At 42.9% G+C, this 15,578-nt stretch overlaps 1 protein-coding gene across 3 annotated transcripts in view; it reads left to right on the plus strand.

Annotated features, from left to right (window-relative positions):
• The first annotated feature begins 334 nt into the window (after positions 1–334).
• The window catches only part of JAK1 (Janus kinase 1), an 85,086-nt gene continuing 69,842 nt past the window's right edge, over positions 335–15,578 (plus strand). For all 3 annotated transcript variants that reach the window (XM_045292167.1, XM_013003832.2, XM_045292168.1), the window contains exon 1: positions 335–424. The gene's annotated coding sequence lies outside the window, so the exon portion shown is untranslated. The remainder of the gene's footprint in view (positions 425–15,578) is intronic.

Genomic DNA, 15,578 nt, shown 5'->3' on the forward strand with positions numbered 1-15,578 from the left:
TAAATACCTGTCAGTAGTCCCTGAATACCCATCAGTAGTCTGAGCCTACTAATAGCCTTTCCCTGTATTTTTGAAGGTAGGAAGCCTAACAGCTGGCAGGGCTCCTTGGAGCCATGTTGAGATGGATTTAAAGCCATTTCCCAGCTCAGTGGGACCTCGTGCTGTAATGTGTACTTGCAGTCCTGGTCTTGGGCCGTCCTTATGGGATCGGAGTCAAGCATTCTTATAAAGTATTTCTGTTTGTGAGTGAAATGTCAGCAATTCTACATTTCATTCCAGTAGAAGCCTTCTTGTATTGACTGAAAATATTGACTCTGCTTTTCTGCTACCTCAGAGTGAACAGAGGAGAAATTTCAGAAGAACTTCCACCCAATTCCTCAGACACTTACCGAGCATCTACCTTGGAGCCAAGCATAGTTCTAAGGTCAGTGCATTAAACACAAAGTAAGACTCCATTCTGGCTCGCAGCCGCACACAGCTGTTGCAGTACTGTTTTATGGTGGGGCTTTGTGGGTTGTCCCTTCAGGGGTGGGGTGGGTGCTTTTGACATGTAGTAGACTTGGTTAGACATACTGTCTTGTAATGTGTGGGAGAGTCCTGCTCAAGGAAGAGTTTTTCCAGTAGGCTACATCCATTTCAAATGCTCTTCTGTATATTCTTGTTTACGATTTTGAGCCTAATTCTATGTTCATTGTTTTGATATACTCTGAGTTTTCTAAGGCTGCAATTAATATTAAGTTGATATACTTGTGCCATTATACTTTATTTTGTCAGAAACTTTATTAAGAGCTGCTTACCATTTTTGGAAATGATGTTACTGAGTTTGAAGTGGCTTATATTTGTGTTGCCAAGAAGAATGTGCCAGTACCTGCCTGCATTTTCAGATATCATGTCATGGTTAATCCACATATCACTACAAGTGTTAGACTTTTAGTCTGCTGTGCCAGAGCAGTTAGATAGTTAAGCACAGATTCTTAAGTTGTCTTTCTGGGACTAGAAAGCTCATCTTTCTCCTGTGGAGCAGCTGGTGGTTTTGCACTGCCAATCTGGCTGTTGGCAGCCCAGCACGTGTACCTTAATGGACTACCAGGACTCCTCTTAAAAATGCATCTACTTTCTCTATCATTTATAGTTGGGACACAATAGCGACTATTTGAAACTACAAAGATACAGTGTCTGTTATTTAAAATTTTTCATTTTAGGATCCTAAAGGAAGGGAGCGTGTCAAAAATATATGCTTGAAAAGGGATCTGACTTGGCAAACCGTCAGAGAAGGCAGTAGGGAGTGTATGAATGCCATATTGTTTGCAGACATGCTCTCTATGGCCCTGACTCTTGGCGTTGATGTGTAGCTGACGGTTCTCAAGGACCTGATCTTGGGCCTGTTTGAGTGAATGTGAAGTGGTGATGGGGTTTAGTCCACAGCATCCTGGGCCTGAGAGCCTTAGCTGGAGGGGCTCTGGGCTGCGTCACGTTCACCCCAGCCAGCCTGTGGGAGTGCCTCTCTGTGATCTGAACCCAGGTGGTTTTAGAGTGTTTGTATGCCCATTTAATAAATTAAAATTATCTGTCACCACTGAAGAGTGACTTGGGTACTTTCAATTCTAATTAAGTGGCATTGCAGAATCACTTTGTCAGTTGAGTTCATGTACAACCGGACTAATTAATGGAGCAATGAAACCGGAAGTTATAGAAACAGAATTTGGGCAAAGCTGTGCTGTGCAAGCCTTTGCTGGCTGGAAGCAGATCGGTGTTAGGATCAGCATACAGCGGTTAGAGAAAATCAAAGAAATGTTTCACAAAAAGTGCACTGGTGACAAGTCAAATTATTGTAAGCTAGAGTTGGTAGAGATCAGTGCAGGGGTGGGAGGAAGGAGTTTGGGTTGAGCTGAAGCTTTCTGAAGAGAGGAGAATAGAATATTAAAAAAGAAGTAAAAAAGCTGTATTGATTAGTTTTCTTTTTTCTTTTTCTCCCCACCTGGAATTTGCCTGCTGTTGTTATTCCCTGATAAGATTAGCTTATCGTCCAAATCTTCGTTTCCTTTAGTAGTTAGTAGCTGTCCTTGGGGGCCATCCACTTGATTCCAATTCATGCAGACCTCCTGTGTGCAGAGGAGGAGACCTCCACGGGGTTTTCCAGGCTGTGACTTTCAGAAGCAGATCCCCAGGCGGGTCTTGTGAGGCACCCCTGGGTGCTTTCAAACTGCCCACCTTGTGGCTCGCTGTCAAGCTCTTAACCATTTGTGCCGCCTAAGGATTCCATGGCAGTTCAGGATATCTCTTGTTTAGTCCCTAGGCGTGGTTTCTGCTGTAGTTAAAACAGAATCTCGAGGCTTGGAAACCTCAACATGAAGGGCTGTATCACTTGCATGTGACAGGGCTGAGATTTAAACTCGGCATTGACAGATGCCAAACCCCCAAACCATCCTCCAAGGCCTTCCCTCTGTAAGTGTTTGTTTATCCTGATTAGCCGTCTCCCCATCCCCTTTTATCTAGATCAGCGGTTCTTAACCTGTGGGTCGCAACCCTTTTGGGGGGTCAAATGACCCTTTTACAGGGGTCACCCGATTCAGAACAGTAGCAAAATTACAGTTATGAAGTAGCAACAAAAATAATTTTATGGCTGGGGGGGTCACCACACCATGAGGAACTGTATTAAAGGGTCCCAGCATTAGGAAGGTTGAGAACCACTGATCTAGATTATAAAATAGATTTCATTTGGCACAGGAGTTGGAGCTTGGTTTTCCAGTTTTCACGTGTGGCCTGTAATTGTATTTAAATAAGGTATGGTTAGAATGTTTCTGTCCTGTTAGTAATTTAGTAACTGAAACATTTCACATGCTTGGTTAACCAAAAACCTGAATCATGCTAAATGTTTGAAGTGGTAAAGGGTAAGGGAGATGGTCCCATTGTTACTAACCCACTGGGGTTGTGTTGATTCCGACTCCTAGGACCCTGCAGGACAGGGTAGAACTGCCTCGAAGGGTTCCCAGGGCAGAACGTTTTTATGAAACTGCACTGCCACATCGTTCTTCTCAGAGCAGCTGGTGGGTTTGAACTGCCGACTTCTCTGTTAGCAGCCTACACTTAACCACTGCATCCTGTATGCCATTAGTCAGCTTTTAAAAAAGTGTTTGGAAGGGGGAACCGATCACAATGATCGACACATAACCATACACCCCTCTAGATGGGGAAGAACAACAGAAAACATGGGGAAACGGAGACATGCAAATAATAACAATGTGCAATCTATGGGGTTATGAGGGTTGGGGGGAGGGGGAAGAGCTGATACCAAGGGCGCAATAGAAATTAAATGTCTAGAAAAAAATGAAGGCAACATATGTACAAACATGCCTGATACAATTGATGTATGGATTGTGATGAGTTGTATGAGCCCACAAGAAAATCATTTAAATATGAAAAAAGTGTTTGTAAACTGAGACGTTTAGGTGATTGACATTTATACTACTGCCTTTGGAAATCCCCCTCCATTGTAACTTCTTGTCAACTACTCTGAATCACCTGACTGGGGGATTCCGTCTCCTGTACAATTAAAGGTGAGGATCTAGAGTGAATTTCCATGCCGGGGCTGTTTGAGATTAATTGCAGTCGCCAATGAAATCCTCAAGTCAAGCGACAAGCATCTTGTTTTTAATAGTGACAGTCTAACAGATCTCAAGTCACTAACTGGGGTGAACATTTAATTGTGCCCCCCAACCCAATCAGGTGAGGAACTTAACACTACCATTGCCCATTTGGGGCATTTTTGTTGCCAAAAGCACCATGGAAAGCCCTGATTGTCAGGTAGCCTGACTGGGAGTCTAAACGTGCATCCTCCTGGAGAGGGTGGAAGATCTTGTGCTGCTCAGATTCTTTCTGGCCGTGCTTTGAGGCCTTACAGCAACTAGCAAGTCGTTAGCATGCGAAGACTGGTCTGGGAATCACTTATTTTCTTCATCCCCAGACCACAAAGCAATTTGGTGAGAAAGAGCCCGGACTTTGTTTTGGATGATTTGGGGGTAGGGGGTGGTGTGGTGAGCAAGTCCCAGCTCTGCCACTTGCTCACTTCATAACCTTGGACAAATCACTTTCTTCTCAGATCTCTATTGCTTCATCTGTAAAATGGGTACAGTAATGTCTGCCCTGTGCATTCTAGCAGATAGCGGATCACTGGGGACCACTTAAAATAATATAAGTTAATAGATGTAAAAGTTCTTATAAACGTCAAATAGCTTTATAGGCCTGAGGGATAATGGTTGTTAGCTTTCAGGTATTAAAGGTCAAGGTGGCGGGGCATGCGTGGTGAAGGAAGGACGGGTGAGGGGATCAGAATTTTGGCAACTGACTGGGGTCCTTGTCCTGTATTTTGAAGCCCCCAAGCCCTCGCTTAGGTTTTCTCACCATGCAGCAATTTTGTGATGTTTGGAGTGTGGCCAGAAACACACGCTCCTCCTATGAAAGGACCTTGGCACCAGTAATGTGGGGTTACTGGCACTCGAAGATGAAATGATAAAAGGATGCCTCATTCTATGCAGATGTGTGAGTCATGCACACTTATGAATTACTTTTAAAAAATGGAGTCATAATGGAAATGGGCATGAGTTCAACTTTTCTTGGCTTTAGCCATTTTTAGGTTAAAAGTCACTGGTTACATTTAACAGTCTTGAAGCATAACATTGATAAAAGGCTTTTAGGATTTCAACTCTGTGCAGAAGCACCTGAATTTGAGACTGTGTCCCTTAATTTCCTTGCCAGTAAGATACTGGCAACAGGACAGTGAATGGGAAACCAGGAACAGAAGGACTTTTTCAGTTTCATGGCTTCCAGGCACCTTCGAGGCCTCCACCCCCCACCCCCCACCCCCCTTTTGTAGCCGGGAGAACTGAGACCACCCAGAGGGAGTGACAGTGTTCTCCTCCCTTATTCCCTGCACATATTCTTGGATCTTGTATTAAAACAAAACCAAAAAACGCCTTCCTGCATTCACTGCAGTTTAGGGAGGAATGAGATCTGCCACGTAAACAAGGAATCCTGGTTAATCATTCACTGGTGATAATCCTACAGTATGTGCTTGTTAGGTGCTGTCTAGTCTATTCCAGCTCCCAGCGGCCCGATGCACAGCAGAAGGCACAACTGCCTGGTCCTGCACCAGCCGCCCAGTCGTCTTGCCAACTTCAGTACTGTCCATAGCCCCCTACGTGCCACCATTGTAATTCAAGGGCATCAATTATACTTTTGTTTTTCTTATTGATCAACTTTTGAATGCATGAGAGGTTATTGGAAAACACCCTGACTTATGTCAGGCACACCTTCGTCTTCAAATGACATCTTTTGCTCCTGAACATTTTAAAGAGGTCTTGTGTAGCATTTTTGCCCTGAATTGGTTGCTTGGTTTCTGGACCATTGCTCCTCTGCACATTGCTTAATGGGTCCAAGTAGAATGAAATCCTTGGTTATTGTGATATTTTCATGTCCTTAAATAATTCTCTTCATAAGTTTTCAGCTTACATAAATAGTGTATCATGATATTGTTTATTGGGTTCCCGTTCAATAAGGATTGTTGAAGGTGATCCTTGTTCAAAAACTTCAATCTTTTCCTCGTTGATTATGGGGTCTGTTGGTCCAGTTGTGAGGATTTTGGTTTTCTTTGCATGAAGTTGCAGTGCATACTGAAGGCTACAGTCTTTGATTGTCCTCAGCAAGGGTATGATTTTCCTCACATTCCGCAAGGAAGATTGTGCCAATGAGACTTCTTCCAATTCTGATGCTGCCTTCTTCTTCAGACAGTCTAGGTTCATGAAGTAGTTGCTCAGCATACAAAGTGTGATGACAAGCTGCAACCCGGGTGTACAATCGGGTGTTCTATTGAACGACTGCTTCTTTGTCTATGTGCGGGTACTTCTTTTTTTTCTTTATCATTTTATTGGGGGCTCATACAACTCTTATCACAATCCATACATCCATCCATTGTGTCAAGCACATTTGTACATTCGTTGCCATCATCATTTTCAAAACATTTTCTTCCTACTTGAGCCCTTGGTATTAGTTCCTGGTTTTATCCCTCCCTCCCTCCCCCACTCCCTCCCTTATGAACCCTTGATATTTTATAAATTACTAATATTTTTCATATCTTACACTGTCCAATGTCTCCCTTCACCCACTTTTCTGTTGTCCATCCCCCTGGGAGGGGGTTATAGTAGATCCTTGTGATCAGTTCCCCCTTTCTACCCCACCTTCCCCTTCCCCTCCTGGTATGGCTACTTTCAATATTGGTCCTGAGGGCTTTATTTGCCCTGGATTCACTGTGTTTCTAGCTCCTGCTGTACCCATGTACATGCTCTGGTATAGCTGGATTTGTAAGGTAGAATTGGGGTGATGATAGTGGGGGGAGGAAGCATTAAAGAACTAGAGCAAAATTGTATGTTTCATTGTTGCTACACTGCACCCTGACTGGCTCGTCTCCTCCCTGCGACCCTTCTGTAAGGGGATGTCCAGTTGCCTACAGATGGGCTTTGGGTCTCCACTACACACTTCACCTCATTCACAATGATATGATTTTTTGTTCTTTGATGCCTGATACCTGATCCTATCAACACCCTGTGATCACACAAGCTGGTGTGCTTCTCCCATGTGGGCTTCTCTTCTTCTCAGCCAGATGGCCACTTGTTTATCTTCAGGCCTTTAATGCCCCAGACCCTATATCTTTTGATAGCCGGCACCTTCAGCTTTCTTCACCACATTGGCTTATGTGCCCATTTGTCTTCAGGGATAGTGTCGGGAAGGTGAGCATCATGGAATGCCAGTTTAATAGAACAAAGTGTTCTTGCATTGAGGGAGTGCTTGAGTGGAGGCTCAATGTCCATCTGCTACCTTAATACTAAACCTATAAATATATGCACATAGATCTATTTCCCCATCCTCATATAGAAATATATTTACATATGTATGTACGGGTACTTTGAGAACAATTAAATGTTTTTGAAATACCGTTCTTTGTACTGTTTTCCGTAATTGAGTATGATCCACCCAGTTGAGTACTTTTACATAGTTAATAAAATACAGGTAAGCGCTTTTCTAGTATTTTCTACTTTCAGCCTAGATCCATCTAACACCGTAAATGATATATCCCTTTTTCCTTAATTTTTAAATTAGTAAAACTTTACTTGTGTATAATTTTAATGGTATTATTTAATAATTCCTGCATTGTTTGGATCACTGGAATAGGAAAGATATGAATCTCTCCCAATTGTTTGGTCAGATAGCTGTCTTCCAAACTTCTTGCACTGATGAGTGGGTGTTTCCAGTGTTGCATCCATTTGTTGAAACATCTCAACATATTCTGCCAATTTCTGGAACCTTGGTTTTGTTCAGTGTGTTCAGTGCAGCTTGGGCATTTTTGCATAAACACCATCAGTTCTTGATCATATGTTACCTCTTGAAATGGTTGTACATTGACCAATTCTTTTCCCATTTCCTTTTGATGCTTTTTGCGCTATTCAATATCTTGCCCCTAGCATCCTTCATTATCGCAACTCAGAGCTTGGGTTTTTTTTCTTTAGCTCTTTCAGCTTGAGAAATGCCCAGCGTGTTCTTCACTTTGCGATTTTCTGACCCCATACCTGACACCTTTCACTCTAGTATTTTGTGTTCTCTATCTGTGCCTCAAAATCTTCTGTTTAGATTTTTTACTTTATAGTTTCTTCCTTTCATTTTAGTGACTCGACGTTCAGTAGCAAGTTTCAGTCTTTTCTGACGTCCATTTTGGTGTTTTCTTTTTGTCCTGTCTTTTAAATGATCTTTGGCCTTCATCATGTATGATGTCCCTGATACGTATTATCTAATAGCTGGTCTGCTCATCAGTGTTTAATGTGTCAAATCTGTTTTTGAGATGATCCCTAAATCCAGGAAGTAGGTACTCAAGGTGGCACTTAAATGCTAGTGGCCTTGTTTTTAGCGTTGCTTTTGCCCTTTATAAGGTTTTCACTGGCCGGTGTTTTAAGAAGTAGATGCCAGGTTCTGCTCGTCTCATCTGGAAGCTCCACTGAAACCTTTCTGTTACGGATGACTCTGCTGGTATTTGAAGTATCATTGACATGATTTTGAGTGTCACAGCAATTCCAAAGCTACCACATTACGACAAACTGAAAAATGAATGGTAGTGACAATATGTTAAGTGTGCTTATTTTCATTCTGTAATTAAGAGAGGCAGAAAACGTAATTGGCTCAAGACCATGAAGCCAGGCAGTGGGATTTGAACTTGGGTCAGGCTTAAATATCTGACATCGCTTCTATTGATTCGTCCTGAGCAGTGATGTCAGTAGGGTTGGTGTCATCCTCCCCCATGAACCTCCTCACATACCAGGCCATCAGGTCCTTGGTAATGGCTTTGTACTGATGTCACTGCAAATCATAATTCCTGTATGTTACTGAATGCAGCAACAATGGTGACATAAACAGCTGGCAAAATTAAAATTATACCTCTGAATTACAGTTTTCACACATATAGCTATATAAATATGTGGACTTATATAATTTCATATAAAAATGAAAACTGTGGTGCTTGTAGATGAAGCCATATGATTTGAAGTGTCCTTGCATGAGGGTAATAATGATTGGAGCACATTAGAAAGCTCAAAAAGTAAATTAGCATAGAGATTTAGCCTTATAGGTATATTGATAGATGTAAGCAGGGATTATGAAAATGTTTTTGTTGTTACAAGTAATTATAGGGATCTTTCCATTAGAAAAACAATAGATTCCTGCTGAGACTGCACAAAAGACACCACCAGGTTCTTTAACTATCACCCAGTGGGCCCCCACTCCTACACTTCCTTATGATGCCACTGGGTTGGAGTCTCATTTTACACTCAGAAAGGACCTCCCTGTACTTGACCCCCCTCCTGCCTGCCCTGCCCAGGTTGCAATATTTTAATTATAGTTGGGTTTTAAATATATTAGCCTAGATATTTCTCAGATGTCTGTAAAACTAATTAATGGAAGAAGTCATTCTTGAATATTTTTTTCCAGGAGGTTTTTATCCCCAGCTGGTTATTACTACATTGTCCTGAGACTTCAAAACTTCTATTAAGTAGTTTTTAAAGTGTTTGGAGTCAAAACATTTTGTTTTTTAATTGAATTCTTTTATTGAGACTCTTTATGTTCGTCTTTTGTATTAAAATTGTCCCCCTATCTGTCTTCAGTTAGATCTCACTTACCACAAGACAGCGAGTGGTTTATGTCTTTCCTTGAATCCGTCTGCTTCATTTCTTCTTGGAGGGAGACAGTTCATAAGTGGTTGCCACTCCCTGGTTCAGCATCATTTATTATTTGGACCAGCGCATGCGCTTCCTAACTGCTAATATCTCTGCCCATGATCACTTGCTCAAACCAAAATGGCCTTCATGAGTTAGTCTTTCTCAAATGCAACACTTCATCGACTTCCACTCACCTTCATAGTAAGTCCTAATTCCACAGCGTGGTGTAAGAGCCATGACCTGCGCTTCCTCATCATGGTGGCCTCATTCATGGCCACCCATGTTCACATGTACTTCACCTCTGCATATGTACTTTTAATTCAGCCTGATGTGTGCTCTCTGTCTCTACACCCTAGTTCAAAATTGACATCCATTCTGCAGATCTCAGCCCCAAGATATTTTTCTTTGTGAAACTGTGTTCTGATAGAGAGTTTGCAGCTGAGAATTCCTAGATGAGGTGATTATTTATTTCCCAATAATGCTATAAAACAATTCTGAATCATTTGCTCTACTACCTGTCTGCCAGTTTGTTCTACTGTGGTGGCTGGTGTGTTGCTGTGATGCTGGAAGCTCTGCCACTGATATTTCAAAGATCAGGGGGGATCACTTACAGTGCACAGGTTTCCCTGGAACTTCCAGACTAACATAGATTAGGAACAAAGTCCTGGTGGCCTACTTCTGAATATTAACTTACTGAACCTTAGGGATCACAACCAAATATTGTGTGACTCTTCATCAGAAGAGATCAATGGCCAGAAGAAGGCATGTGTTGAATGAGGTAAGGGGCCCGTGAGAGGGAAGGAGATCCGGTGTGGATTAGCACAGTGCCTGCCTGCAATAATGGATGTGACCATGCCTGCAACATGAGGGTGAACACAGGATCAGGCAGGCACTAGGACCATCCTATGTCTTAATGTACTGTGAGTCAGAGTCTACACAATAGCAGCCCTCTATCCATCTCTATCCATTTGTTGCTTCATATAGGACATAGGGAAGCTCAGTACTCCTCCTTTTAGGGGTCAGAAGACAGATTGTTATATTGATGTATTAAGAAGGAGAACCTAAAGTAAAATTCATGAGGGTTTTGAACTTTAGATCTGTCACGCATCTATGCTGCTGCAATCAAAGACTTTTGCTTATATTACTTGCAATGCCATGACAAAGAAAAACTAGAAATTCCATTAGTATGTGAAATAATAAGCCCAGGTATGTTTACACATAAAACATAAAGGAAAATGTCTCCTCCCTGTATTAGAAAGTGTCTTCATCCTTTATCACGGTTCTGTAGGTGTAGACCTCCTTGGTAGTTGGTGGATCCAGGCCATTACTTGCTGCTGCTGTTGCTAGGTGCCCCTGACCAAGTTGGTTCTGATGCATAGCGACCCCACGTACAACAGCACAAGACACTGCCCGATCACAAGTGTTATGTTTGAGCCCTTTATTGCAGCCATTGTGGCAATCTACCTTTTCGAAGGTCTTCCTCTTTTTCACTGCCCCCCCACCCCCAGTTTACCCAGCATGATGTCCTTCTCCAGGGACTGGTTTCTGCTGATAACATGGGATGAAGTCTTGCCATCCTTGCCTCTAAGGGGCATTCTGGCTGTTCTTTCAAGACAGATTTGCCTATTCCTTTGGCAGTCCCTGGTGCTGTCAATATTACATAGGCTATTTAATGGGAGGACACCGGATTAGGAGGTCAGGAGACCTGGGTAGTTTATCAACACTGGCATTTCTCTTTGTGATCTTAAGCTAAATACCCAACCAATCTCTTTGGCATGCATTTTTTTATATTATCCATGTAGCATATTATTAGCCTACTCTATTCCATTTGATGTTGTTGGAGTTATAAGCAAGTACCGTATATACTTGTGTATAAGCTGACCCGAATATCTAATTTTACCACAAAAACTGCATTAAAAATGTTCTAAAAAACTCGGCTTATACTCAAGTATATGCAGTAGAACTAACACCCTGATGAACACACAGTTACCATATGCCCTTGTTTGCCTAGGACAGCCCAAGTTTACACCTGTTATCAGCAGTAGTTATTAATAGAGCCCTCTTGAACTCTCAGGTGTCCCCGTTTGGATGATAAATTACATGGTCACCCTAAGCACATAATACCCTCCATTGTTTACGCTGAATCTTTCCCAGTAGGAACAGTTCCCTGATCACCTCCTTGTAACCTGACAGCCTTACTAACTTATCTAGCCTTTCCTTAGATGTGCTCCGATCAGGCTTCCCAGCTTTATATAACTCCCATCTCATCAACTTGGTTGGCCAGTGGGTCAGAATGGTTTCTTTGCTTCACTCTTCCTCTATAATTTGCTAGATTGGTTTTCTATATTTTGGGCTCTTTAATTACCCAGTTTGGCTGATGTGTCCAAAGGAAATAAACTGTAAGTTCAGAGAGAGGACAGGGCCCGTAGCTTGGAGATGGCTTCGTGAAAGGAGAGCAGAATGGAATGTGGCCCTCCGCTTGGTGTTCTGCCTGATATTTTTGGAATATAAATGCCTTATGTTGATATTTCTAAGTGCGGTGTAAGTTGCCAAGTAATTAGAAGTAAGTGCTGTCCTCCTGCAATTTGGGAGGACTACAGAGGCCTATAGGGACAAACTTCAAACTCTCCCTCCCCTTCCACAGAAATTTCTTTGAGAACTAGTGCCAGAAAACCGTTCCAGTCCCCGAATCACTGGTGCACACTCTCACCGGCCCAGCTGCTGCCCGACAGCAGTGAGAATAGTGCCTCTGCTCCCTTTCCCTCTGACCCTGAGGAAAATCAGAGCCAGCTTTGTGGTTCCTCCATGATGTCTAGCTTTCCCCAGTCTTGACTCTTTGTGCTGTGTTATAATGTCCCTGGTCCTGGAGTTTTACTTTTTATGTATTTTTCTCTCACTTAAAGTACGCTTCTGTGCTGCCTTGAAACATGTACGTTAAGTCAGAGAATAATTACTAGTGATTTGACTACCTGATTAAAACTATTCAAGTAACATGCATGCTTTGCTAGGGAAAAGAGTGCCATCGCAATGACAAGACAGGATTCTGATCCACCTGCTTGTGCCCCTGGCTCTCTGGGAACCTTCTCCCACATGCACTGATTCATGCCAAGCATAAGGAATGGTTTCCTCCCTCTGTCTGCAGAGTAAAATCTTTACTGATGGAATAAATGAGAAGGAAGGCTCGCCTGACTTGGTGAAGCTGTAACAGTGGAATACATGGGAATGAATAGAGGGGCTCTGGCAATGGCAGCTTGGTAGAGACCCCTGTCACATGGAAATGAATAAGGATAGAGCCCAACACGCACGTCTTGTTGTGGAGTTGCCGCTCAGGGCAGTAGAGATTGGACACCTTGCCTTCTCTATGCCTCTATTAAGGTTTCATGTTTCGGAGCTGGGTAAGGATAATCTGTGGGTGGTGCATCACAAGATTGAGCTTGAGCAGTGCTGATTGACCTCTTTTCGAATTGTCACTACTATTCAGTGTTAGGAGCCCTGGTGGCAGAGTAGGTTACACACCGGGATGCTAACCACAAGATCAGCAGTTCAAAACCACCAGCTGCTCTGCGGGAGAAAGACAAAACTTTGTTCTCCTGGGCAGTTCTACCCTGTCCTATAGGATCACTGAGTTGGAATCAACTTGACGGCAGTGATTCAGTGTTAAATGGAGATTCTAAAATGCCAGAAATAGTCTGTCCAAGAGGCCAAAAAACGCATTGCTGTTGAGTCAATTCTGACTCAGAGTGACCCTCAAGACAGTGTAGAACTGCCCCACAGGGTTTCCTAGGAAGTATTTTCTATGGCGGCTGCCTAATGTATCTTCCTCCCAGGGAGGAGCTAGTGGGTCTGAGCTGCTGACATTTTGGTTCACAGCCAAGTTCTTAGCCACAAGGCCACTAGGCTTCCTTGAGGTTATAAGTCCTATTCTTTTTTCTACCTGTTAGTTTGGCCACTTGGTGCTCTGTCTGATAACACTTTTGAGCTGCTCTCAAATTCCAAACTTGAAAAATATCATTTAGAAGGACTTAGGCAAATGAGGATTGCAGAGGAAAAGAAAACAAAACATCTTTGTGGAACAGAGAGGAACTGTCCCATTGGGTTTCCAAGGCTATATAGAGATACAGAAGCAGACAGCCACATCTCTGCTGGCTTCAAACCACCGGCCTTTTGGTTGGCAGCAGAGTGCTTTAACTACACTGCCACCAGAGCTCCTGGGCAGAGTAAGGGCCAAAGTAGTATATTTCAGTCAGCTATCTAATTTTATACTCTTTACTGACTTACCTTCCACATTCCAATATATCCATCACATACAATCCTGTTGTTCAATTCCATTGAGTGGGGTTATACAATCATCAGTGATATCAACTCCCCTTTCCCTGATTCCCCACCCGTCTCTTCCTGTACCCTCAGGGAACCATTACTGCTGTCATTGTCTCCGATGGTCATCTATCTTGACTTCTGTGTACTGAGTGATCTTAAATATACAAATGAACATATGGAAATCTAACATGATTAAGGAGGTAAAACACATAAAGCCCTTAATAGAGGAGGAGATCTTAAAGAACTAGAGGGTAGTTAGGTGGTTCCTCCGTGGCATACCGCACCCTGGATTTGTCATCCATTCCATGTGGACCTTCTGAGAGGGCCTGTTCAAGTACCTTGTAGGTGGACTTAGAGTCTCTCTTGAATCCACGCCCCTTCACATCGATTTGGTTGCTTGATTTTGAACTTCTGATACCTCTTCCCATTGACACCTCATGATCACACGGCTGGTGTGCTTCTTAGATGACCCTCACTTTTTTGGGTGCTCACCATCTAGTAGTAAATGAACATTCACATTTTGTAGTCTGTTTTATTACAGGTTTAGATCACCCTTGTGTCTTCTGAGAGACCCAATTTTATAACAGTAGCATGTCAGAGCTGGGAGTGAAACATATACATCTTATTTGTTTATGTTTGACAGAAGAGGAGCCCGAGGTTCATAGTGGTGAAGAGGTTTATTGTGGCAGAGCTGGGAACATGCTTGGCACTCTTTCTAAATACTGCTGTTTAACAGGTCCGAGGAGGACGCAGAGGCAGTGCACCAGGAAAGTATTCTTTCTTTATCTCAGATCCCAAGTCAAAGCCTAGCTGTTTCATTTTCTAATAGCTGCTCTGTTTTTAAGGATGCTAGTAGGAATATGTAACACCATTTACTTCTTTATTTCTTAGAAATACTGCCTTCCATCCCTGCTCCAAACCCCATGTCTTGATATTTTTATTTCACAATTAAGGTTAGGCTAAGGAAGCACCTGAATCCCTCCCCGCTCATAAAATTTTTTCCTTTGTATTGTTTTATCAAAACATGGCCGAGTTATAGAGCGGTTACTATAAAGTCTACTGTACTTTGGATCCACAAATATATTTCTCCATCATATGTGTTCCCTCACCACTTAGAGTAGAAGTCTGTTGGACAAGACATGCAGGGCGTGTACGAGTGAGAGAGGTCAGAGGGAGAAAGAAGAACAAACAAGCACCTTCCCCGCCCACCTTTTTTCTTGGTAGCTCCCAGTAATGGTGTGGGAGAGGGAGCGTGGGATCAGCCATTCCATAGATGTCTGGAGATTGGTCTGGGTTCAAGCCCTGGCTTTTGTCTTTAACCTACTTCAGGAGTTATTTCACCACTTGGAGCCATTCACGTATCGAGCATTTATTGTGTGCCAGACCCAACAGAGAATTAAACTGACACAGCCCTGGCCTTCTTGGTGCTTGTGATAAGGTGACCGTGGTGGCTGAGACTAGTGCAGTGGTGAGGAAATGTTGTGTGTGGCCCATATTTTGAAGTGAAAGCGGATAGAATTTGTGATGATTTGGATGTGGGATGTGAGACCGAGAGATATGTCAAGAATGGTGTCTGGGCTCTCCTGTCTGAGCAGCCCGGTCAATAGTGTTGGCATCTGCTGAAAGCATGAGCACTGGGGAGGCGGGGAGGAGGAGGCTCGGTAGCGTTTCGAGAATCAGCTGCTGATTTTCATATGGATGATGCTTGAGATACTGATTAGATTCCCACATAGAGAGGAGGTATTTGGATGTAAGTTGGGAAATTGTCAGCATATCGTTTCCTTTAATGATCTTTAATCCATTCGATTGGACGTGACTGCTTGGGTAGTGCGTGAATGTAGCTAGAGAAATGGTGACGATTGAGGCCTGAAGCCTAGGACTCACCAGCATTTGAACATTGGGAAGCAGAGTACGCTTCAGCTGTTGAAATTCAGCATAAAACCAAAGGCAGATACCCAGAACTCCACCAGCCTCTACTTCTGCTTCTACCCTACGTTCACCATTTTA

Source organism: Echinops telfairi, unplaced genomic scaffold (assembly GCF_000313985.2).
Source record: "Echinops telfairi isolate 266 unplaced genomic scaffold, ASM31398v2 ScPeMD7_443;HRSCAF=831, whole genome shotgun sequence".
NCBI lineage: Eukaryota > Metazoa > Chordata > Mammalia > Afrosoricida > Tenrecidae > Echinops > Echinops telfairi.